Source organism: Heloderma suspectum, chromosome 2 (genome assembly GCF_057233095.1).
Source record: "Heloderma suspectum isolate Gila_16-S chromosome 2, 16-S_ref, whole genome shotgun sequence".
In the NCBI taxonomy this organism is placed as follows: Eukaryota; Metazoa; Chordata; class Lepidosauria; order Squamata; family Helodermatidae; genus Heloderma; species Heloderma suspectum.
Window position 1 is genome coordinate 386,587,018 of NC_139459.1, and position 23,849 is coordinate 386,610,866.

Here is a 23,849-nt window from a genome sequence, read left to right on the forward strand (position 1 = left end):
CACTCAAGACTGCACAGCCGCAAGGCCCCAGCGCACTTGTGTTCAGGGTGCAAGGCTCAGTTCAGCCTCGGATGAGCACTTTGCAGTCAGATGAGCCTCCAAGCTACGGCCAGCTGTGCATTCTGGACACCGAGGAGGCCACTATGGCTCTCCTGGGTCGAGCAGAGAACAGCACTGGGCTGCACCTTGCTGGAGTCACTCACTAACTGATACTCAAAGTTTGCCCATGCGCTACTGAGTACCAGCAGGTGGGTGAAATCCTCGAGCACGAGGACACTGCTGCTGCACTTGCTGCTGGGCATGCACTACACTATTTGCGTTCCCCTTATTTTCACCATAGTCTACGTAAATGTTTTCGTAGACGAGACATGTCAAAATAAGGAACGCCAATGGCGGTGCTGATGGGCGCCGCCATTTGCGTACGCACGTTTTTTTTTGTTTGTTTGTTTTACTCAGCCGTCACGGGGGCTTTTTTTTTTTAGTTTTATTGGAATGGTGGCGGCAGCAGCCAGTCGAAAGATCGGCTGCCGCCCCCGCCCCTGACGAAGACCCGACGAACCGCCGCCGGGACCCGCTGCTGGGAGGGACATTTGGGAAAGCTGTGTCCCGTCCCGGGGGAGGGTGCGGGGGGGCGGAGTATTTCTCCCCGAAACATGTTCGGGGGGCCGAACACGTTGGCGCTCGGCTCCCCGAAGTTTCGGGGAGAATTTCTCTGCCAACCCTACTCGTAGTCCAACACTCTTGCCGCTACACCACACTGGCTCTCACAAAATGGCCTTTTAGAGATGTACGAAAGTCACTTACCTTTCGTGGATTATGTTGATGGTGTGGGGGGAGGCATTCCATCCCTCCCCCCAGAATCCTCGCCGGGGGGGAGGCAATCCGTTCCTCCCCCCCGGAATCATCTGTGGCCGGCTGTGCTCCACAGCTGCTCCGCAGAGCAGCCGGCCAGGCCCAGCCAGGCCAGAGCCGTCCGCAGCCGGATTTCCGGCCACGGAGGGCCCTGGGGGGGGGGGAGGAAACCGTGTACGCAAATGGCAGCAGCGATGGCCGCCGACTTTTGCATTTCTTATTTTTGCCCTTAATCTACATAAATGTTTACGTAGACTGTGATGGCGAAAATAAAGGGGAACGCAAATAACGTAGCGGGCGCTATTTGCATCCCTTTTTGATTTGCCGTTTTAGCCTACATAACTATTTTCGTAGGATAAAATGGTGAAACAAAAAGGGATGCAAATAGCGCCCGCTATGCTATTTGCGTTCCCCTTTATTTTCACCATCACAGTCTACGTAAATATTTATGTAGATTAAGATGGCAAAAAAAAGTAAGGCAAACAGCAGTGGCGTACTTTTTTTTAAAACCCAACCAGCCATGATAGGGTGCGTAAAGATTTATGTAGCCTATGACGTCGTTTTTTGGGTGTTTTTTTTTTACAAGAGTGGAAATGGCAGCGGCGGCAGCAGCCGGTCGGAAGACCAGCCGCCCCAGCTGCCACCGCAGCTGCTGTCGGAGCTGCCGCCACCCGGAGGATCTGCCCCACGTAAGTCTCGTCCTGGGGGGGATCCGCAGTGGGGTGCTGGGGTGGCAGGCCATTCCTCCACGGCGTTCAGGGGGCTGAATGCACTGGCATTCAGCCTCACTGAGATCCGTGAAGGAATTCTCTGACATCGCTACTTTATATACAGTACTCCACACATTACTACCATGCCTAATCATCAAATGCTTACTGGTAACAGCAACCACTAGGTGAACCATGAGTCCCAGCATACCTCGTGCCACCGTACCAATTCTACCCCTCCAGCCCTAGAGAAGAAGCTTTGTGGCCCAGCCAGGATGATTCCACTCCCGCCTCAAGAAGCTTGCGTATGCAGGCAGCCCCTTGGCTTTGGGAGTCAACAAAGCTCTGGCCAGCCTTGCATCCATCACCATCTGAAACCAGCCCAGGCATGGGAGGCAGACAGCACCTTTCGTTCTGCGTCCTGCAACCAACCTCGACAGGTTTGATATCGGCAACTGTGTTAAGGGTTGTGAGCACTGTGACGCCTTCCTTTTCAAGTGTGAATTGTCAACTCTTTGCTGCCATGGAAGAAAGTTTTCACTACCACCACCCTTGGTTCCCATTCTCATCTGCAACATTGTCACCGATGGCTCCATTCTGGGCAAGAAATTCCTGAAGGACGTTCGCAAGGACAGCAGTACTCTAGGCTTTGCTTCCTGGCATGCACCCCTCAAGATTGTACAGCCACAAGATCCTAATCCATGTATGTTCAGAGTGCAAGGGTCACTTTGCCGTCCAATGAGCACTGTGCGGTCAGATGCGCCTCCAAGCTATGGCCATACTGGTACATCCTTGACACCGATGAGGCCACTATGGCTCAACAGCACACTGGGCTGCACCTTGCTGGAGCCACTCACTAACCTCCTACTCAATGTTTACTCATGCGCTACTGAGAACTGGCAGGTCAGTGAAGTCCTTGAGCATGAGAACTCTGCTGCATTTGCTATACCTATGGACGTATCATTGTGCTTCCATCATGATGGCAGAATGATGACGTTTATGGCTTTATTTATTTATTTATTTAATTTCTATACTGCCCAATAGCCAAAGCTCTGTTCCCCATGTCTCTGAAATTGCTTCTGTGTTGTTCGCTTGGATGGCTTTCCTCTTGCTGATGTTTGTCTGCCAACACCTCTCTTCTGCCATGGACAATGTTATGTTGCTATGTTGTCATGAGTTGCATGCACTCATTGGTAAACCTTAAGAATCAAGTGACTGATGGACCAGAACAAGGATGTTACAGGGGCATCCCTGGAGTCGACACCAAGAACACAGTATTTAAGGAAGTTTTGAAAAGATCAAAGATGTAACACTTGGAATGTTTCAAATAATAAAGTTAGTTACCTTAAACTTATCTTTACATTTCATTTTTCTCTGCTAACTGGGGTCATAACTAACCAATTTGTTGAATAGAATTTAGTTCTTCCCGAACAAGATGATGCACAGTTCTGATGAGCTAACTGGAAGTACTAATAGGGGGAGATCCTTCCATTGTATGGCAACCACCATTCGTTCTTTGATCACTGGTAATCCTAGCTGGGAAACTCCCCCAAGTAGTGTGCACCTTCATGCGAATAAGGAATGGGGAAGATGTGGCCCTCCTGATGTTCTCGGACTGCAACACCCATCATTTTTCCCCATGGGCTAGGCTAATTTGGGCTGTTGAATGTGCAGTCCAGTGCAGTCTACTGCTATCTGGAGGGCCACACGTTCCCAATCACTGGTATACATCCTTAGAGGTTTTCATCTTGGTTCTTTTGTGTGAGTTTTTTGAATACAGGCCAGTGCAGGCTCACCTTTCCCCCTGGACAACCAGAAGATGGAGCTGCCTGTGTGACTTCTCACAAACATGTTTTTCCCCAATTCTGCACCTCGCCTCGAGGCACTCAGAGAATCCATGAAGTTGCAGCTTTGAAGCTTCCCCTGATCATTATCAAAAACATAGTGATCTACTCTGAACCTTGCCAAAGCTCAAGAGATGTTTTGCTTCCTGTTTTCCTTGGAGACCAATGATGTAAACATCAGAATGAAAGGCAGCTCCAGGAACCCTCCTGCACCATGCCTGAAAATCTTCGTGAATAAAGATCTCCTGTGCTCCCGAGAGCCTGGGCTCAGATTTAGACAGGCCGAGATGTACTTGCCTGTGGTGTAGTTTAGTACAGCACCTCCCACCACTGCCTATGGCTCAGAATTGGATGTCATTGTAAAGACACTGCAGCCTTGATCTCGCAAGACTTTTCTCACGTCTCCTGATTAGCTGGCTGTGGAGGTGAAAGGAAACTCAGAAAGCAGGGACAGCAGGAGGGAGGCAGACCCAGAATGATATCATTGCTGCTGCTGTTGTTGCTCCTGCTTCCTTATGCGGCTGGTCAACTGCAGGAGACAGACTGCCTGATGACTCAGAAGAAAAAGCAAGAGTTAGGGTCCTATTATTACCGGCCAGGAGACTACCTCATCAGCGGAGTCCTGTCTTCACAGTATTTCTTTTGCAACAAACCATACGTTTTCTCTGAGTCCCCTTTAACCAGGGTTGTCACGTAAGTGATGCTGATTATGTAATGCTTCCCAATCCTCACTCCGGTTGTCCCCATTTACGGGAGACTGTCCATCTTTTCTGGTATCTCTGGTCATCCCTGATAAATTGCTCTCCTGACTTTTGCCACTCTGTCCTTTTTGAAGAAGAATTTGGAGCTTCATTAAAGTGAAAGCATCATTTAGTTCAGTACGCTCATGTATGACTGGATCCATGGGGTTCCCTTGCATTGTTTCAGCCAAAACAACCAGCAGCCTCTTTGATAGTAAATGTTGTGCTAAGACACAGGCTGGAGCTGGGGAGGTTCTTTCTTGGGAGTGGTCCAAATGCAAATGTCCGCACAGAGGTTCCCTGTCTGGAATAATTACAGGGCCATAGATCTAAGGCTGAGTATCTTTCTTCCTCATCCACCACAGTACGTGACTGTAAATCCTACTGCATTCTGCGGGATTTACTTCTGAAGAAACCACGTGTGTGTGTGTGTTTATGTAATGGGCATTAGACCCATTCAAGAAAAAACACAAGAGATAATATCAGGACACAGGGATACAGTTTCTTCAGTTTAGCTCATACAATCTGCTGAGTGCTCATACGCATGATGATTAGAAAATAATTGGCCACCTCTTTGTTGAGATATCTGACTTTTCCAAGGCAGTGAATGACCAATCTTTCCTCAGAATGCCCTGGGAAGTTAGTCAGCAGTGGTTTTATATGTACTGAGTGAGCATTTGTGAGATCCAGAAAAAATGTCTGTGTGGAAAGTAATGCCCATAGCCCGCCTTTCACTTTTAACAGCTACAAAAGAGGAAGAAACCATACTGTCGCCCGCTGTGTACCTTCTTCAAACCCATAGGCCACCTTTCAATGCTCTCCCCCCTCCAGCCACAAGTGGGGACAAAAAGAGTGTTCTCCTTTGTTTCAGCTGGTGGGAGGGGAGCATGAAAGATGGGAATTAGGAGGAGAACCAGAGGCTGCATTCTCTTTTCATGGCTGCCAAATCATTAAAGAGACAGCATGAGCTCCAACTTATGAACTGGCAACCTTATACAGGAACATCCTAAATTCACCACTGGTTGTGGTACTGGATTCTAAGCTATTAAGGAATTGCAAATCCAGAGGAGAAGAAAACTCAACCCGAAGGGTTTTTAAATCAGCAGCAACTCATTAATTCTGCAGGTCCAGAACTGCAAAGTGCTAAGAGCCTTGGAAACCACTTTGTTGCTTGGTTGTCATGCCAAGACATATGTCTAATCACTCCTCCATTCTGAAAGTTATTAAAGAACAATGAGGCAGGAGCTCACCTATCAAAATTAAACCTCCTAGAAAACAGCAATTTCTGACCAGTTCTACTTCAAAATTGCCACAGGCCATCCTCAAATACACTTCTCCTCCACTATGAAGATTCAGACTGGTCTGTTGAGGCATTTTCTCAACATAAGGAATAGAATCTACTCCCCCACCCACAACCTCTGCTTATAAGAGAATACGATACCCCAGTTTTCTCCTCCACAACTGGGGTGCCACAGGCGAAAAGGCACTTGTCTTACTAGCCACCCACCTTGCTTCCTTTGGCGGGGGCCTCTGAAGTCAGACTGCTAAAGCTGATCTCAGGGTCTGGGCAAGGGTAGATGGGAGGATACGATCCTTCAGGTAGCAAGGGGGGGTGCTGGGGGGCAGATTGAGCATTCGGGGGCACCAAGCTGAGCTGTGGGGCTGTGTTTTTTGAATATCCTGTCTGCAGTGAGCTAAGATGGCAAAAGCAAGTGTCTGTAACCCTCCTTTTAAGGTTCTACAGGTTGTGTGACTACCAACTGGAAAAATGGTGATCCTTAAAGAAGCGTTAAAGAGTGCTTCGTTTTCAGTTTCCACTTTGATGTGATTTCCAGTGAGTAAAAGTGTGTGGGACACAGCTTTTCTTTGAGGCGATGTTCCCGAGCCCTTAACACTTCAAATACTGTATACACTATAAGGTCTATGTAGGTAATAATAAAAAAAAACATTGTTATTTTTATTTATACATACTGAAACAGCATGGATAAGAGGGCACAGTCAACCTATGACATCCCCTCCTCATAGTACTCACTTTTAAGTCTCTATGGGTGATATTCGGTAAAAAAAGCTTGCAAAGCTAAAAGAGAAGTGATTTAAAGATAATTTTGGGGAAAGGAGAGAGTGAAGCTGAAGTCAAACCGTAAAGGAAATCCCTTGAAACACATAGAACGATAAAGGCAGGAAGAAGGAGCCCTGTGGACCCGTGCATGCCCATGCCCTCACGGGTGCACACAGAAGACCTGAAATTAGCATTTCTTCAAAGCATTTACTTACTTTTAAATATGCCAGCCTACTTTACAATCATTTGATTGGTCAGTACAAAGCCAATACATGTCCCTCCAGACATTTTTCATAGGGATGTCAGAGAATTTCGCCACGAATCTCGGGGAGGCTGAATGCCAGTGCATTCGGCCCCCCGAAATTGGTGGCGAAATGTCCAGGACGGGACTTACCTTTGGCGAATGTCCGTGGCGGTCGCGGCTCTGGCCATGGTTCGGCGGCAGTTCGACAGCGGTTCGGCGGCCGCAGCCGCCGAAATTCTGACCGGCAACCGCCTCTGCCATTTCCAGTAAAAAAAAAAAAGCAAAAAAAGTGATAGGCTACGTAAAGATTTATGTAGCCTATCACGGCTAGATTTTTAAAAAATACCGTGATAGGCTACGCAAATGTTTACGTAGCCTATCATGGCTGAGTGAAAAACAAAAACAAAAAACCGCGCGTACGCAAATGGCGGCGCCCATGGTCGCCACCATTCCCGTTCCTTATTTTGGCATGTGTAGTCTACATAAATATATATGTAGACTACGGCGAAAATAAGGGGAACGCAAATAGCGTAGCGTCTAGCATTGCCATTTTGATCTCCCTCTCAAACACCAGAAAACATGGCACGATGCAGAAAACAAAATGAAAACAAGGCCTACAATGGTGGCTATTGACTTGCATACATGTTAAAAAGGGTTATTTTTAAAAAAATATATATATTCCACCATCCCCAACACAGGAGGAATCGGAAATCATCAATGTTTTAGACTATAAAAAAAGTGTTTTTTTTCTTCACAAACTCTGATACAAACAAGGTCACTGAAACGTAATCCCCAAGTCACTTTGGACAGAGAGACATTTTGGACTTTTTTTTTTAAATGGCTGTGGCCATATTGATTTCCCTCTCAAACTCCAGAAAACATGGCATGATGCAGAAAAGAAAATGAAAACAAGGCCTACAATGGCTGCCGGTTTTCTCCCCTTCCTCCTTAACATCCAAAATCAAAAAGTGACAGGAGATCCTATTGACTTGCATACAAATTAAAAGGATTATTTTTAAAAAAAGTTTTCCACCATCCCCACTACATGAGGAATAGGAAAGCATCAATGTTTTATACTTAAAACAAACAAACAAAAGTTTTGTTTTTTCTCCACAAACTCAGATCCAAAAAAGGTTGTTGGTACAAACTCTCAAAGTCGCTCTGGACAGAGAGAGGAGTTTGTTTGCTTGCTTGCTTGTTTTTCTCTTTATCGTGCTGTTTCTCTCCCCATAGTTCACTAATAGACCTGGAAATTTCATGGCATGTTAACGCAACACTTCTTCTGGCACCTGTAATTTTCAAAAACATTGGTGAAACTATACTGAATGATACCCCACCCGTATTAGGATTCTACATGACAGAATGATTGTTTTTACTGCCTTAACAAAAGAGACGGGTGTGTGTGTGTGTGTGTGTGTGTGTGAGAGAGAGAGAGAGAGAGAGAGATTACCTAAGTATAGCCAGACAGACACACTTATGTCCTTGATCCTTGCAATCTGCCAACATCCCCGCTGAAGCAATGTGGTACAAATATCTCCATCTTTCCATTCATCAGGTAAATGGATACTCAATTACCTTGCAACACAGGTATGTTTGCTGCTCCCTATGAATGTCCAAAGCATTATGTGATGATCGGCTCTACTGGGATTGAAAAAGCATGAAAAAGAATTTGAGGGTACAAAAGAAAGAAACTGAGATTTGTTTTCGTTCAATGGAGAACGACAGCACAAGGCATTGCATTTCATTTTTGTTTATTTTTTGCAGTTTCCATGCTACAAGGTACTGGCACATCCTGTATTTCATGTTTGCCATTCAGGAGATCAACCGGAACCCCAGGCTCTTACCCAACATCACCCTGGGCTACAACATCTACAAGTCCTTCTTCGACGGAAGAGCCACCTCCTACGCCATGCTGCAGCTCCTTGCTGAGGGTGAAAGCAACATGCCACATTACAGCTGCGGGAGGAAGAATCACCTGCTGGCTGTCCTTGAAGGGGCTGAATCGGACCTCTCCCTCCACATTTCCTCCATGTCGAGCATCTACAAAACCCCACAGGTGTGAATGGGGATCGGACAGGAGGCCAGGTGCATAGAAAGGAGAGCTGAGCAGTGCTTGGGCTCAGCTCTCGCTCTTCAGCCCCTGTGCCTCCTGGGCATCATGGTTCTCTGGAGTGTGTGTGGGAAGTGAGTCATGGCAGTGGTGGATCTCTGGGATGGGAGGCCAGGCATCCCTGGGGGCAGGGATGGCAGGAGACCACGGAAGCTGTACTAGACATAGCGTATCATGTCAAAAAAATAGGAACGCAATGGGCGGCCACCATAGCCACCACCATTTGCATCCGCAGGCTCTGCATGCCTGCAAATACACCTGGCTGGCAGCTCTGCCAAGTCGCCGCAGAGCAAAGCCAGCTGTGTTATGATTTCTGCACCTCCCTCCCACTGGGAACGATCTTCGAAAAGGTAAGTGACTTTCGTACATCCCTACCGACAACTGCCGAGCTTCTGAATTCTGAACTATCGCCAGCTTTCAGAGGAGCCTTGAGGGCAGCCCCACATATAGTGCATGGCAGTAATCCAGTCTTCAGGTTATTAGCACCTGTACCATGGTGAACAAGCTACCCCATCCAGGACAGGCCGTAGCTGGCGAACCAGCTGAAGTTGGCAAAAGACACTCCAAGCTGCCTGGGCCACGTGGGCCTGCAGGGACAATGGATGTAGGACTCCCCCCAGATTGCAAACCTGATCTTTGAAGGGGAGTGCAGCCCCATCCAGAAGGGGCAATGACCCTGTCTCCTGGACTTGGGAACCAGTGACACACAGGGCTTCTGTCCTCTTCCAAATCCCCTCATGACTACTCCCACTGAATTCATACAGATGTTGAGCAATATTGGGGAAAAGATGGTGCCCTGTGGAACCCTGTAACTCAGCTGCCAAGGGGTCAAGAAATGGACACCCAACATTACTCCCTCAAATCAGCCCCATAGTTGGAGTGAAACCATTGTAAGCCACATCTTCCGCTGCCCTTCCCACAGCATCGATCCAGCAGGAAACCATGGTCCATGGTACCCAAAGCTGATGAGAGATGGAGCAGAATTAGCAGAGTGGCATTCCCCCATCCCTCTCTTGATATAGTTCATCCAGCAGAGCAACCAAGGCTGATTTGGTCCTGTAATCAGGTCGAAACACAAAGTGGGTTTCTTTGGTTCTCAGGTGGCCCCGTGATTGCTTTAATTTTTGAATAAGGCTCCTGTGTGCTCCCCAAACAGAATCTAGAACATAGTTGGGGGTGAGGGTAAATCTATCCTTTTCAATTCCCTGACGCAAGGCAGCGAGCAGGTCTAACCTCCATTGACTGGTTACTGAAGTGTATCACTCTACAGTATTTTGAATGCGTGTAAAGGACCCCAGTGTTCCTCTTGGGCTGCACCACAAATGGAGCTTGAGATATTTTTGCACTCCCCATCCACATAGTCTGCCTCATACTGACAGGCATTGATTTAGATATCATTCATTCATTCATTCACTTCATTTATATCCTGCCTTTTTTCCTCTTTATGGAACCCAATGCGGGGCACATAATCATCCTTCTATTTTCTCCAAAATTATTTGACCTTCATCCAGAAAACAAACTGATACTAAACTACCGTCTCTGACTTTACTTTGCTCCCTAGTTCAGTTATGGCATTGCTACTCCTGTTTCTAATGACAGAAGTCAGTTCCCTTTTGTCTACCGCATGGCCCCGAAGGAAGAAACCCAGTACCCAGGGATCGTCCAGCTGCTCCTGTTCTTCCGATGGACGTGGCTCGGTCTCTTTGCTCCAGACACTGAGAATGGGGAGAGGTTCCTAGGTGCCTTGACACCCCTGATGATCAGAAGTGGAATTTGTGTCGCTTTCTCCAAAAGACTACGACGACATTTCTTAAATTACATATTGCAGATGGACCTTTCTTTCTTGGGGAAAGAAGTGAAGGTAATTGTTTACTATGCAGACTCCCACTACGGCTGTTTTCCGTTGATTTTGCTACAAAGAACACTCGAAACGAACCCAACTGGGGCAAAACTCTGGATCACGACAGTTTTTCAGGACATTAACATCAACTTGTCTCTTGCACCTTCTGACTTCCATTTCCTCCACGGTTCTTTGTCCTTCATAATAAAGACTAAAATTATGACAAAATATGACTACTATGAGCCAGTCTCCTCTTCTCTGGAACTGTTGTGGGATGAAACTTTTAAGTGTTTCAGTTCAACACATGTTTTGTCGATGAAAATTTGGACAGGTTGCAGAGAGAAAGAGAAACAGGCAACGCTGCCCCAGGAGGAGATTGAAAGAGCCCTGTCTCAGGACAGCTACGTAACTTATAGCAGCATCCAAGCTGTGGCCCATGCCTTACATGCTGCATATTCATCCCGACCCAAGAGGATGTTGATGGTGGGTGATGGAGAAAGCCGGGAACATCAAAGGCTGCAGCCCTGGCAGGTATTTCCTTTTCCTTTGGCAACACGTCCATAAAGACGCCTGATAAAGATGACCAAACGTGGGTTAGAGCAGATAATTGTTCCCACTGCATGGCAGTGCAGGCAGGCAGTAGACCCTGTTTTCTGCCACCGTTACATGCTCAAGTAGCTTCCCTCCTCCAAAAATCCCTGACAAATGAAGCCCCAGGCCCATCGAGAACCATTGGTGTTGTTTTCTGAAGCACCATCAGGATACAATCTCCTGACTTTGCAGTCAAATTAATGCTTTTGTTGTAGAAGACCCATTGGGATCCATTTCTCTGATCGCAGTCTTATGAAGTGCCCAGGGAGTTTGTAGCAATGTGCCCCCTCTTACATGTCCTCTGAATATAAGCTAGCTGTGGAGGATGGGGTATAACCAGGTGGGTGCAGCCTGTGGTAAATAGGGATGTCACAAGCACCCACCTTCATCTGGGAGGCCAGCAGACCCCCCCACCCAGCCCCCTTGACCCCACTCACCGAGCCATGTGACACCTGGAATCCTGCCCAGATGGCTCCGCTCTGTGGCCAGGCTGTGAAGCCACCAACCAGGCCAACCCACAGCGGGGCCTCCAGCCGTTGCCATCCTGGTGCTGACGCAAATGGCGTCCTGCGTAGAGGATGCCATTTGCATTTCTACACAAGCCCGTGATAGGCTATGTAAATATTTGTATCCTATTACAGCAAAAGCAAGGGCGCAAATGGCGTAGGGGATGCTATTTGCATCCCTGCTTTAGCCATGATAGGTTACATCAATATTTACGTATCCTATGACGGCTAAAGCCAAAGCGCAAATGGTGTAGGGGAAGACATTCGCATCCCTGCTTTAGCCATGATAGGCTACGTAAATATGTACGTTCCCTATCACGGGCTGGCATAGGAATGCAAATGGCAGCTGCCACGACAGCTGCCATTTGCGGCCGCAGCAGCCCGGCAGCCATCGGAGCAATTGCAAGAGCTGCAGCCAGGTAGGCTCTGTTTCACAGAGCTTTCGTGGGGTGGAGGGGTTGGGGCCCTGTTCCAGCATGGATTCTAGGGGGCCAAAGTCACTGGAATTCGCCCCCCCGGGATCCATGGTGGAATTCTCAAACATCCCTAAAGGACAGAGCTGGGTGCTGAGCAGCTGGGAATGGCCCCGAGTTCTCACCACACGCACCCCAACCATTCTCACTCTCTCCTCCTTGCAAGGTTGAGATGGCATGTGTGGCTGGGTTATATACAGCACTGAGGCCTCATCTTGCCCTGTCGGATGTCAAGGAAGCCCTTACCAGCTGGCATTGTCTGGATGAGGCCTCAGCACACCATCCTCTCTAGCCATCTTCTCCTTCCAAAGAGACGATGGTAATTAGGGATGTACGAAAGTCACTTACCTGTTTGCGGATTATGCTGTTGATGGGGGTGAGGTGCTCTGTCCCTCCCCCGAAATCCTGGCCAGGGGGGGAGTCGCTCCATCCCTCCCCTCCCCCGAATCCTGGCTGTCCGGCTCGGCTCCGCATTCCCCTTATTTTTGCCATAGCCTACATAAATGGTTACGTAGACTAAGATGAGCCAAAATAAGGAATTCAAAGGGTGGCGCCCATCGGCACCGCCATTTGCGTACGTGCGTGTTGTTTTTTTAATCAGCCGTGATGGGCTATTTAAACATTTACATAGACTATCGCGGTGTTTTTTTAAAAATTTAGCCGTGATAGGCTACAAAAATCTTTACATAGCCTATCACGTTTTTGTTTTGTTTTTTTACTTGGAAATGGCGGTGGCGGTGGCAGCCGGTTGGAAGACTGGCCTCCGGAGCCGCCGCCACCGAACCGCTAAGGCAGCTGCCACCACCAGGAAGATCCGCCCCAGGTAAGTCCCATCCCGGGGGGGGCGTGGGGGGCCGTTCCACCACTGATTTCAGGTGGCCGAATGCACTGGCATTCGGCCTCCTGAGATCCGTGGCGGAAATTTCGTACATCCCTGGGATGGTTTGCTTGCTGGGCCCATGTGTGCTGTGGACTCCAGCAGTTAACCCCTGTGGAGTCGGGTGGGGCAGCTCACTTGGATGACCTTGCGACGCAAGCTGGGAGGCTGGGGGGGGGGCTTTGGACATCCCCCATGCCTTGGACAGAGTTGAGTCCATCCATCCCTAGTGGAGAATGCATCCCGATGTGAGGGGGTAGTGCCTGCTGTTCCTACGGGAACAGCAGTGTGATCATTTATTTTGAAACATTGTCTGGACTCTGGTTTTGGATAAGGCTGTGCACATCTTCGGACTGAATCCCGAATAACTAAGCAAAGTGGGCTGCTTTGGAGGTGCCTTGTCATGATCTGAAGTGGATCAAAACAGTGCCGAGGTGCCCCGAAGCGAAGCAGCTCGTCGCCAAGGCTCCTCAGTTCCACTTGGATCTTCTTAGGCATTCTGATGCCTTCTGAAGCACAGACAGCCCATCTCCAAAAGGTAGCAACTTGCGAAAGATATGGGAGGGGGAGAGGAGGGGGAGGCGGGAGGGGGAAATGGTGAGCCTTGGTGAATGGCATCTCCAACTGCCAAATAAGGGCAGAGTTTAACCCAGCGGTCTCCAAACAGTGACAGTGGTGGAGGAGGGGGGCAGAATTGGAGTGGACCCATTGGAGAGTTCAGTCTGCTTTCATTTCAGTGTGTATGCGTGTGTGTGTGTGTGTGTGTGTGAGAGAGAGAGAGAGAGGGAGAGGGAGAGGGAGAGGGAGAGAGGGAGCACTGATTAGTTGGTGGTTTTGGTTTATGGCGTGTTATGCGTACATGGTGTGCGTGCTTGTACTTTCTTCTTCCTTCCAAATCCAACTTTTCTTTTCTTTCTTTCTTTCTTTCTTTCTTTCTTTCTTTCTTTCACTTGTAGATCCTTTATTTGAAAAACCAAACACTTGAAAAGTACAGAGTTTGAGTTTACCTCTTTCTGTTCCTTGTTCTTTGCATCTCCCCTTCCCCTACTACAATAAGTTTCACACTTCATTCCTTTCTTGACTGTTTATTTCAAAAATGAGAAATACAATAAAAACTACTTTTCTTTTCCTTCCCTTGCCTCTTTCTTTCACTTCCACAACACCCTTCTCAATTTCTTTCCCCTTACTTTCATTCTGTCTACATTTTTCACACACACACACACACACACACACACTACTCTCCTGTCCTTTTTCTTGGCTCTCCTCCACCTGCCCCCCTCCTCCTTTCCCATATTCCTTCCTTTCCCATTTTTGATCACATTTCCCTTAAACTACAGCAAGAACAACAACAGTTAAAAACCACGTTGTCTTCTGTTGTCCTCCTGCCTTGCTTGTAGGTAGTCCAGCATTTGCTTTTCTTTTGATTCTCTCTCACTCTCTCTACCTCTCTCCTTGTGTGTTTCAGCAGAGATCAGGGAAATTGACCTCCTCCACTCCAACAACTAACTTCTTGGATTATTATCCCTCCTGAGTTTGGTTTGTAATTCTGAGAAAAGCACATTTTGGCAGTTCCTAGTGCAGCAACTAATTGCCAGACTGTCTGAAATTTGGCAGGTGGAATCCCCTCCATGGGGGATGCCAGATTCCCAAATTTCATGTGTTTAGCACAAAAACTGTAAACCTGACAGACATTTCTATTTTTCAATACCAGTCAATGAGAACATGTCATATCAGAATGATTTGGATATCCAAATCTAGCTTTGGACTGGGGTCTGAAGAGAAGCAGTTGGGGTCAGAATCAGCCTGAAGCAAGCAGGGCTGCTTCAGGTGGTCCAAAGTCACATCCAAATTGTGATGGGGACTCTGTTCACAGCCCTGGTTTTGGATAACTGCTGCCAGCCCTAATACCCCCCTTTGGCTATTGGTCTCAAGAGGGAGGGCGGTAGCAGCCCAGCTGCAGTTCCTGATTGTCTAGCCCCTTTCCATTTGGATTCCCTCTCTGGTTATGTGACTGAATCAGTCTTGGTCTCAGGAAGGATGACCATTAAAAGAAGCAAGGGGAAATCCACGCTGCTGATTCTACTCAATCTCACATCTCCTTTGACATGTCTGTTTCCTGTTTCCCACCTGAGTAGTGCGGAGGAAGCTGCTCCAGGTGGTCTCGGGACTATAGAAGCAAGCAAGCTCCCAGAGAGGGCACGATCACAGCAAGCAAATAGGGAGAGCAGACGGGAGTTGGCCAGGGGAGTTCGGCAGGGAAGGTCAAGGGGGAGGCAGATAATGATGGGGGTTTTTTATTTGTTTTTTTTAAATCGTTTCCTTGTAACCCACACTTCCATACCAGTGGGGCTTTGTTTTAAACTTCTAGTGAATAGAGGACGAAGCACAGGCTATTCCACTACAATTAGAAAGCGAGAAACATAAAGCTAGAAGAGCAAAAGCAAGCTGAGGCAGAATAGGAAACTGCTGAGGCGAGGAAAAATGAAGAAAAGGATACTCCTTGGAAAAGCGTGAAAATAAGGATCAGAACAACTGGAAGCCACTCTAGACCAGTGGAAGCATTGGAACTACAGAATCATTTCCAGGTACTTCAGTATGAGTGTAGAGGACACCATGCAGAGGAAGAATTACTGGGGACCCCGCATGAGAGCATGCAAGAGGCTGAAGGTCAGTCAAATAGAGGCGATGAAAGCAAGGCTTACAACAGGAAGAAGAGATGACTGTAGTAGTGGAGACTCCTTGCTGTTTGGGATCACAACCTAAGTATGTCATGAAGACCCATGGACTCGCCAGGTAAGCTGTCTCCCAGGAGGATGGACTAGAGATGTGTCTGAAGGGTTCCCAATGCTCATAAAGCCCAATGACAGGTATCCCTTCCTTCTCATCTATGTGGGAACAAATGACACCAACAAGCAGAATTAGAAAGAACTCAAATCAGACTTTCAAGCTTTGGGAGGGAAACTCAAGTACTTTGGGGCCCAGGTAGTTTTCTCATCCATCCTTCCAGTAGTTGGAAGAGGGATAAAAAGGGGAAGAAATATACTCCAGGTGAATGACTGGCTATGAATGTGGTGCTTGCATGAGAAATTTGGAGGCCAGGATGGCAGTCTACATTTCCTGGCAGATGGCCCAGTGGCAAAGGTCCATCAGCTGGATCCACAGTTGGCTACAGAATCGGAATCAAGGAGTGCTTATCAATGGGACCTTCTCAAACTGGGGAGATGTATCAAGCGAGGTACCACAATGCTCAGTCCTGGGCCAAGTGCTCTTCCACATTTTTATTAATGAGTTGGATGAGAAGATGCAGGGAATGTTGATCAAATCTGCAGATGACAAAAAATTGGGCAGGATAGCTAATACCATGGAAGAAGTTACAGAATTCAAAGTGATCTTGAGAGGCTGGAGCTCTGGGTAGAAAACAACAGAATGAAATTTAGTAGGGATAAATGCCAAGTTCTGCACCGAGGAAAAAGAACCCAAATGCACAGTTAAAAGTTGCCCTCTACTCAGCACTGGTTAGGCCTCATCTGGAGGGCTGTGTCCAGTTCTGGGCACCACACTTTAAGAAGGATGCAGACAAACTGGAGAGGCTTCAGAGGAGGGCAGGAAAGAACATTGGGTGATTGAAAACAAAGCCCTAATAGGAGAGGCTGAAGGAACTGGGCATCTTTAGCCTTGGGAAGAGAAGACTGAGGGAAGATACAACAGCACTCTTCAAGTACTTGAAAGGTTGTCACAGAGAGGAAGGCCAGGATCTCTTCTTGGTCATCCCAGAATGCAGGACTCAACTAAGAATCATGGGCTCAACTAACAGGAAGCCAGATTCCAGCTGAACATCAGGAGAAACTTCCTGACGGTTATTCTGACAGCAATATGACAATGGAACCAATGACCTAGGGAGGTGGTTGTCTCTCCCACACTGGAAGCATTGAAGACAAGGCTAGACAGCCACCTCTCTGGGATTGTGTGACTTGGATTCCTGCATTGAGCAGGGGGTTGGACACAATTTTCTTATAGCCCCCTTCCATTCCTACTATTCTATGATTCTATGATTTTACCATCAAACCTCATATCCTTCTGAGCCTATTACACTGGTGTTGGAGGCACTGAACTCCAGTTCCCCTGCTACTGGAAAGGGTGGTTTCAGAAATTAAGATTCAGTGATCATTCTTTGATCTCTGGAGCTGTGGCATCCCAGACGGTATATGACGTTGTCCACCAATTTTGTTTTCATTTTCGTAACCATCCTCTCTCCATTGTTATCTGGCTATCATCTTGATGTGTTTTGTGAGCATCCCATCTTCTGTGGAATGAAGCAGCTCCTGGCAGTCACTCCTGGTGGCCCCTCCAGGGTCCAAAATAGCACTTGGCCATAGAGAAAGCCCATGGCGGTTAGAGCATTGCCCACAGTGGAAAAGACTCTATCCAGCAGACTCTATGGTCATGGCCTGGAAGTCCTCTGGAACCTGGTGAAACACTGGGGAGCCCGCCAGATGACACGATAAGTCACCTCGGGACCCTTAACACTTTTGCAGAGGGATGGTTAGTTGGAGTGGCTTACTAAGCATGGGGAATGTGGTTTTCTGCCCCGCATGACCCGCTTAGCCACCAAGGTGAGCAGAGATTCCTTAACCATTATGGCTTAGCATGATGTCTGAACATGCCAGGTATCTTCATTATGAGTTGAAATGGGCAGGTTTGGTTTTAAAATCTCTGCAAATGATCAGGCATCTTTACTTCTGCCCTCTGTTCATTGATGGGATGCACTTTTGTGTATGAGGATTTGGGTCATGTGCCAAGGTGCACTTTTTTCTAATGTGCACTTGCACCTCCCCCCCCCCATAAAAAACAACAACAAGTTCTGCGGGTTTTCCTAATCTGTGCAACTTGGGAAAAGCCCTCTCTTAAATATGATCACTTTTGAATTGATTGCGGATCATTCTGACAATTCTTGTTGTGACTGTGAACAGCCAAAGAATGGCATTGTGAGCCCAGATGGGATGTGCATTGAACATGGACGATCACAGCTCAAAGTGATGAGGCCCAAGATATGGACTACATTTTCATGATTCCTAAATCCAGGCTGTTTTCTCTGTCATTGTAGCTTCACACTTCCTTACGAGACATCCAGTTTTCGAATGCTTCCATGGGAGGACTGTATCTGGATAAGACTGGGGAACTGGCAGCTGACTTTGATATCGTGAATTGGGTGATGTTTCCCAATGAGTCTCATGCTAGAGTGACTATTGGGAGTGTGGAGAGACAGGCATCTGCAGACCTGAAACTCACCATTAAGCAGGAAGCCATTGCCTGGCCCGGCCATTTTAATGAGGTAGGGGAAAGGATTTGTGTCCTCTTATTGGCCTTATCTCTTAAGCTATAAGAATATCCACCCTGTCTTGCGTGTCCCACCCCCACCCCGAGCTTCAAAACATTTATTTATTTATTTATTTATTTTATTTCTATTCCGACCAATAAGCCAAAGCTCTCTGTGTGGTTCACAAAAATTAAAATCAAACGGCCTGCAATAAAACAAATTTAAATATATAGAACATCCAAACCACAATATAACAATACAACCGCAATAAAACCTAGCAACAATGCAGGAATTTAAAATACAGGTTTAAAACAGCAAAGCTAAAAGTCTAGAAAGCTAAAATGATAAAATGCCTGGGAAAATAAAAAGGTCTTCACCTGGCACCAGGAGTTATACAATGTAGGTGCCAGGCGAATCTCTCTAGGGAGCTCATTCCACAGCTGGGGTGCCACAGCAGAAAAAGCCCTCCTCCTAGTAGTCACCCACCTCACTTCCTTTGGCAGGGGCTCACGGAGAAGGGCTGTTGAAGATGACCTTAAGGTCCATGGATGGGTGTTTCTATGCTGTATTGATCTGGGGTGCTGATCCTGTCAGTTCCAGTCATCAAGACTTTTGGTTATCAAGCTGAAACAAGCCAATTGTGCAAAAGGTGGCAGTTCCTGGATAGAAAATGGATGTAGAATAAATATGTACAAAGAAGATCCACACCTCCCTTCAGGTCACAAAGCAGTATGCACCATGAATGTCTATTAGGGTCCCAGGGGCACAATTTTCTCTAGGCTGGATGCTTGCCTATTTCTCCTTAGAGCACGACCAAAGGAGCCAGCAAGCGGGATCTTACAAGTGTCTCTGTTAGATGCCTACTTCTACCTCTGAGCAATGCCTCTCCCCTCCTCTCTCACACCAAACATCTGACACACTCACAAGAGTAGGGGGGCTTCTCCCTTACCCAACAGGTGCTCAAAACATTTGGCCTGGGAATCTAATTGACCTGGGGACGGGGTTGGGAGAGTCGTCCAACTCTACTGTGATACTCAGGACAACTCACCCTCAGGTTTAAGAAGTTAATATTTTCTGCTCACAAACCAGCTCACTACGTATGCCAGTGCTGGAAGCCTTTGATTTGTTTATTTATTCCATTTTTATACCGCCCAGTAGCCAAAGCTCTCTGGGTGGGTCCCAAAAATTAAAACTACAAAGCGCAGCATGAAACAATGCAAAATATGAAAGCTTGAAACCACAACAGAACACTACAACCAGAATGAAACCTTTCAGCAATGCAGAGATTTTACAATACAGATTTAAAACACTGAAGCTAAAAGACTAGGAAGCTAAAATGCTGAAATACTGGGGGAATAAAAAGGTCTTCACCTGGCACCAGAAGGAGTACAACGTAGGTGCCAGGCGAACCTCCCTAGGGAGCTCATTCCACAGCTGGGGAGCCACTGCAGAAAGGGCTCTCCTCGTGCCAGCGAACTGCCTCACTTCCTTGGCAGGGGTGCACGGAGAATGGCCTCTGAGGATGATCTCAGGGTCTGAGCCGGAACACATGGGAGGAGGCTATCCTTCAGATAACCTGGACCCAAATGCTTAAGGACTTTAAATGTTACTACCAGCACTTTGACTCGGGGCCAGAAATGGATTGGCAGCCAGTGCAGCTGGTAAAGTACTGGTGTAATATGAGCTCAAAGTCCAGTCCCTGTTAACAACCCTGCTGCCCCATTTTGCACCAGCTGAAGTTTCTGGACTGCTTTCAAAGGCAGCCCCATGTATAACGCATTGTAGTAATCCAGATGAGAGGTTATCAGAGCATGGATAACTGTAGGTAGGCTCTCTCTGTCCAGATAAGGGCGTAGTTGGGATACCAGCCAAAGCTGATAAAAAGTGCTCCATGCCACTGAGTTTACCTGTGCCTCAAGTGACAGTTCTGGATCCAAGAGCACCCCCAAACTATGAACATGATCCTTTGGGGGAGTTCAACTCCCTCCAGAACAGGTTGAATATCACCTAGCCAGGCAGATGAACCACCCACCAGCAGTACCTCCATCTTGTCTGGATTGAGTTTCAGTTTATTGGCCCTCATCCAGTCCATTACCGTGCCCAGACCCGATTCAGAACAGCCACTGCCTCAGCTGGGTTTGATGAGAAAGTGACGTAGAGCTGGGTGTCATCCGCATATTGATGGCGCCTCAGCCCACACCTCCGGATAAGTTCCCCCAGCGGTTTCATGCAGATGTTAAACAGCATGGGGGATAAAATAGAGCCCTGTGGAACCCCATGGCACAATTGCCATGGTGCAGAGCAGTAATCCCCCAGCACCACCTTCTGGATTCGGCCATCCATGTAGGAGCAGAACCACTGCAGTGCAGTGCCTCCAACACCCAGCCCAGACAATGTGTGCAGAAGGATATCGTAGTCAATGGCATCGAACGCTGCTGAGATGGTATCTCACTCCCCCTTCCCTCTCAAAGCAGAGGTCATCCAACTGGGTGACCAAGGCAGTTTCCATTCCAAAACCAGGCCTGAAGCCCGGATCTAGATAATCTGTTTCATTCAACAGTGCCTGGAGCTGTCTTGCAATCACCCACTCGAGCACCTTGCCCAGGAAGGGATGTTGGCCACTGGCCTATAATTGTTAACATCCTCTGGGTCCAGGTTAGGCTTTTTCAGGAGTGGTCTAATTACTGCCTCTTTTAAAGCAGCAGGCACCACTCCCTCTCTCAAGGAGGAATTTACAACCTCCTGGACCCAGCCGGACAACCCCTCCTTGTTTGATTTAATAAGCCTTGAAGGCGATGTACAACTCTGGGCGATGTACAACATACCATAAAACAATTTAAAACAATAAAATTCTACCATAATTTTTTTTAAAATACCCTAACCCTCCCCAAATGCCTGCCTGAACAACCACGTTTTTAATGCACGACGGAAGCTTATTAAAGAGGGGGCATGACGGATTTCCCTAGGGAGGGAGTTCCACAGAGTGGGGGCCTTTTCTGTGGTCTCCATCATGATAGTTTATGTAGACTATCATGGGCTCTGCAGGGATGCATATGGGTTCCTGCCGTTAACCGAGATAGGCTACGTAAGTATTTACGTAGCCTATCACAGGGAAAATAGTGAAGAGAATGGCAGCCACAGCCCTGGCCGCCATTCGCAATGTGGGACGAACGGCACCAAGTAGGTTCTCCATTTCGCGTACCTTTCGTGGGGTGGTGAGGTGGGGGGGATTCGTTCCATGACGGATTTCAGGGGGCCACATGCACTGACATTCAGCCTCACTGAGATACATGGCTGAATTCTCTGAATTCTCTGCCATCCCTAATACCAAGGAGCTGGCCGGGCTCTGCTCAGAGGGAGAGGGTGCTTGGGCATGATCATGTCAACCGCCAAAGTCATCTCTGCATTCCACAGAGCGACCTGGGCTTCAACAGGAGCACCATCCATACCAGCAGGAACCCCCCCAGAGCCCTCTGGAATCCATCGGAATCCATTAGCCTCTGGCGGTGGACCATTTTAACAGGTCCCCCACCCTTGCAGAGGGAAAAGGCTCCCAGGAGTCTAAACATCAACAGGAAGTGATCTGACCATGACAAATGGACAGATGTTAATTCCTCCACTTTCACATCACCATCCTCCTGCCCAGTCATGAGGTTTCAGGCAAGACTTATTGCAGCCCTACCAGGAGATGCCAGGGATTGAACCTGGGACCTTGTGCATGTAAATCAGGTGCTCTACTGATGAATTATGGCCCCACTGTGGGTAGAATAGGATTGAGTTAAAGAGGTGGTGAAACCCGTGGCGGAATGGCCTCCCACTCCCCTCCACCCCACGGAATCCCCCTGAGACAAAGCTTACCTGGGACGGAGGCAGAGGCAGAGGCAGCGGCGGTGGCACCCGCGGCGGTGACAGGTCTCTCGGCCGGCTGCTGTGGTGGCAAATGGTGGACGTTGTAGAGGCCACCATTTGCGTCCTTCCAGGCTGCCATTATAGGCTACGAAGAGCAGGGACACAAATGGCCACCGCTATGCCATTTGGGTCCCTGCTCTTTGCTGTGATAGGGTACATCAATACTTAGTAGCCTATCATGGCAGCCGGGCAGGACGCAAATGGCGGCCGCTATGGCGGCCGCCATTAGTGGCTGCTGCAGCCCAGCCGTGCCCAGAACTCAAGAGGATTCCAGGGGAAGGGACGGAGCGGCTCGCCCCCACCACGGATGCCCCAGTGCGGAATCAGGTAAGTGTTTCGAACATCCCTAGCAGAGACAAGGGGCAGATTGTAAGAAGTAACACAGTGCCCAGTTGGGGCAATACACATTGGAGGCAGACTCAAGGTGAGATTTTGTGAGGACATGCCCATCCTCCCCATCTGTTCTGGGGAGCCACAGAGGGATATTCTGAAAGCATTCTGGTTCAGGGTTGATCTCTGTAGTATTCTACATTAACAGACCTGAATCTTCCTAAAAAGCAAAGGGTTGGAGTAAAATAATGCCCCCCTTTCACACGCATCTCATGCAGTTGTAGGAAGGGTGGGTGATGACCCCACTTGCTGACAAGACCCTTCCAGTTCAATTTAGCATCCCTGCAATCTGAAAGAGCAAAATATCGCCCACATCTGAAGATAGGGATGTATTAAAGTCACTTCCCTTTTCGCGGATGTGATTCACGGTTGGTGGGGGGGAGCTCTATCCCTCCCCCTGGAATCCTCGATGGGGGGGTAGGCCATCCGGTACTGCCCCTGGAATCCTGCCCGGCCAGTTTCGCTCTGCGGCGGTTCCGCAGAGCAGCCGGCCAGGGCAGTGCGCAGCCGGAGTTCCAGCCACGGACGGGCTGCTGCGGACGCAAATGGCGGCCGCCATAGCCGCCGCCATTTGCGTCCAGCCAGGCTGCTGTGATCGGCTACATAAGTATTTATGTAGCCTATCACTCCAGGTCAAAAAAACTCAAAACAAAACAGTGTACGCAAATGGCTGCGGCTACAGCGGCTGCCATTTGGGTTCCGTCTTTTTCGCCATTTTAGCCTACGTAAATATTTATGTAGGCTGTTACGGCGAAAAAAAGGGGAATGCAAGTAGCGTAGTGGGCACTATTTGCGTTTCTTTTTTTTTCACCGTAATAGATGACGTAAATATTTACGTAGGCTAAAATGGTGGAGGGGAAAAGAAACACAAATGGCACCCACTACGCCATTTGCATTCCCCTTTTCTTTGCCGTAATAGCCTACGTAAATATTTGCGTAAGCTAAAACAGCGAAAGATAGTTAAAGCAAATGGCAGCCGCCATAGCCGCCGCCATTTGCGTACACTTTTTTTTTTTTGGCTTTCGTGATAGGTTACGTAAATACATATGTAGACTATCACAGCAGCTTCACAGGATGCAAATGGCAGCCGCTACGGCAGCCCCCATTTGCATCCGCAGCAGCCCGTCCACGGCCGGACCCCTGGCTGCCGATGGCCCTGGCCGGCAGCTCCGCAAAGCTGCCGTGGAGCGGATCCGGCCCACGGAGGATTCCGGGGGGAGGGACGGAGCGCCTCCCCCCCCACGAATCCAACCTGAGAAAAGGTTAGTGACTTTCATACATCCCTAATATCTCCCCTATCCCATTTATATAGCAGATAATCTGGCTTGGATTTATTGCTGGTCCCTGGCCTCCCGCCCCCTACCATTTGCAGAATGCCATCATCCTATTC